Source organism: Bombus vancouverensis, unplaced genomic scaffold (genome assembly GCF_051014615.1).
Source record: "Bombus vancouverensis nearcticus unplaced genomic scaffold, iyBomVanc1_principal scaffold0054, whole genome shotgun sequence".
Classification (NCBI taxonomy): domain Eukaryota; kingdom Metazoa; phylum Arthropoda; class Insecta; order Hymenoptera; family Apidae; genus Bombus; species Bombus vancouverensis.
In genome coordinates this window covers 5,001-7,500 of record NW_027468945.1, presented here as the reverse complement: position 1 = coordinate 7,500, position 2,500 = coordinate 5,001, and the positions used below count along the sequence as shown (strand labels likewise).

At 49.6% G+C, this 2,500-nt stretch overlaps 1 non-coding gene across 1 annotated transcript; it reads right to left on the bottom strand.

Moving 5' to 3' along the window:
- Positions 1 to 78: 78 nt before the first annotated feature.
- LOC143304762 (5.8S ribosomal RNA) lies at positions 79 to 233 on the bottom strand. The gene has a single exon (XR_013061408.1). It is a non-coding gene; the product is annotated as a 5.8S ribosomal RNA (ribosomal RNA).
- Positions 234 to 2,500: the final 2,267 nt, after the last annotated feature.

The following is a 2,500-nucleotide window of genomic DNA, read 5'->3' as shown; positions in this document are numbered from 1 at the left end:
TTAAGGCAAGAAGGGACAGAGAGAGACAGATACGGAGAGTAACGATACGCAACGCAAGCAGTCTTAGGTTTACGTGAGCAACCCTCAGCCAGGCGTGGTCCAGGAATTGTATCCGTGGACCGCAATGTGCGTTCGAAATGTCGATGTTCATGTGTCCTGCAGTTCACACGTTGACGCGCAATTAGCTGCGTTCTTCATCGACCCACGAGCCAAGTGATCCACCGTTCAGGGTAATCTTTTATAAATTTTGCAACAGTTCAATACTCAAATGTACTCTTCTCGGTTCTAGCGAAGCCGAGTTCCGTCACGTTCGACCAACGGGAATCGAACGCGCAGAAGTCGCCATAGGATTGACGACACAAAAACGTTCGAAAAAAAAGAAACCGACGAACGCGCGAAGATACGCGCGTTCGCCGGCCGGGCGTAAAGTACATTATGATATATAACAACCATCGAGATCGAAGCTCCGTTCGTCAGGAAACGACGGGGATATATACACCCGATTCTGAATCCTCTGTACAGCACACGATCTCGCGAACGAGTAAGGACGGTGGCTAGCCCATGTTTTATATGTGTTTGATTCTACTCTCTCGTCCAATTATTCAAGAAACAGCGCGCGTGCATCTCTCCATCGTTCGGGTGATAGTAAAGATTCGATGGGATTTGCGCGGCCGTCCGCCTCGAGCGGTCTTTCGTCCCAATATCCAGAAGCAGAGTTTGAAAAACTCTAGCGACGGCACGGGTGTCCGACTCACGACATCGAGGTTTCGAAGCCGGCGATCCCCTCCGAACGGATGGCGACCACGCGACGACTGAAAGCATGAAAAATCGACGAAAGATAGAACACATCTCCGTTCGGGTGATGTTTTTTTTAAAAAAAAAAAACAAAAATTCGATGGTACTCGCAGCCATCGTCCTCGCGCGGTCTTTCGTCCCAACATCCAGAAGCAGAGTTTGAAAAGCTCTAGCGACGGCACGGGTGTCCGACTCACGACAACGAGGATAGACAGCCGGTTCCCTCCGAACGGGTTATGCGACGACGATAAACTCGATGAAACTTTAGTCTCGTTCAGGTAGTGTGTGTGTCTTGTAAATCAAAAATTCGATGGGACTCTCATCCATCGTCCTCGCGCGGTCTTTCGTCCCAACATCCAGAAGCAGAGTTTGAAAAACTCTAGCGACGGCACGGGTGTCCGACTCACGACAACGAGGATAGACAGCCGGTCCCCTCTGAACGGTATATTATATATATGCGATGATAGACGACAAACTGGATGAAACTAAGTCTCGTTCAGGTAGTGTGTACATCAAAAATTCGATGGAACTCGCATCCGTCGTCCTCGCGCGGTCTTTCGTCCCAATATCCAGAAGCAGAGTTTGAAAAACTCTAGCGACGGCACGGGTGTCCGACTCACGACAACGAGGAAAGACAGCCGGTCCCCTCTGAACGGTATATTATATGAAACTTTAAGTCTCGTTCAGGTAGTGTGTACATCAAAAATTCGATGGAACTCGAATCCGTCGTCCTCGCGCGGTCTTTCGTCCCAATATCCAGAAGCAGAGTTTGAAAAACTCTAGCGACGGCACGGGTGTCCGACTCACGACAACGAGGATAGACAGCCGGTCCCCTCTGAACGGTATATAATATACATTATGCGACGGTAGACGATCAACTAGACGAAACTTTAGTCTCGTTCAGGTGGTGTAAAAAAATTCGATGGGATACGCACGCACGGCTGTCGTCGTCCTCGAGCGGTCTTTCGTCCCAATATCCAGAAGCAGAGTTTGAAAAACTCTAGCGACGGCACGGGTGTCCGACTCACGACATCGAGGCTTCGAAGCCGGCGGCATTCCCCTCTGAACGAACTTCGGCTACACTAGTTACGAATCGTTGCTACACATCGTCTTCATCGTCGTCGTCGTCGTCGACATCGACATCGACATCGACATCGACATCGTATCATCATCATCATCGGTCATCGTCGCATAGCGGGCCAACATCCACGCGATGCGTCTTCGTTCTAGGTTACCCGATCCACGAGTATGTTACACGTGGTTTCGTTATTTCGAACGAAACGACACACGAAGAGCACACGCCCTGTGGGTAGGAAGCACGTTTCGAGAACGACGAGAGTTTCGATGAAAGAGACGAGAGAAGTCGACGCAGAAGGTATCCATGGATCTTCGAAGAGAACCTTCGAAGATGTATATCGGTATCCTTTCGCTCTGCGCGACTCGCTACAAGTTCTTTCGCTCTCGTCGACTCGTTCTAGACGCTTCGTTCGATCCCAAAGAGGAGTCTTCGATATGTCCCGTTGCTAGGAGGAGAACAAACGCAACACAGACCACGAAACATAGAAGAGAATAGGCGAGCATGATCTCTCCGACACGAGGCACTTTAGAGATTTTCTTATTAGTTTGCATGGACTTTTATATTCGTTCGTACGGTTTCCACGATGCAAATACGAAATACGAGATCGTGACGGCGGGTCTTTCTGTG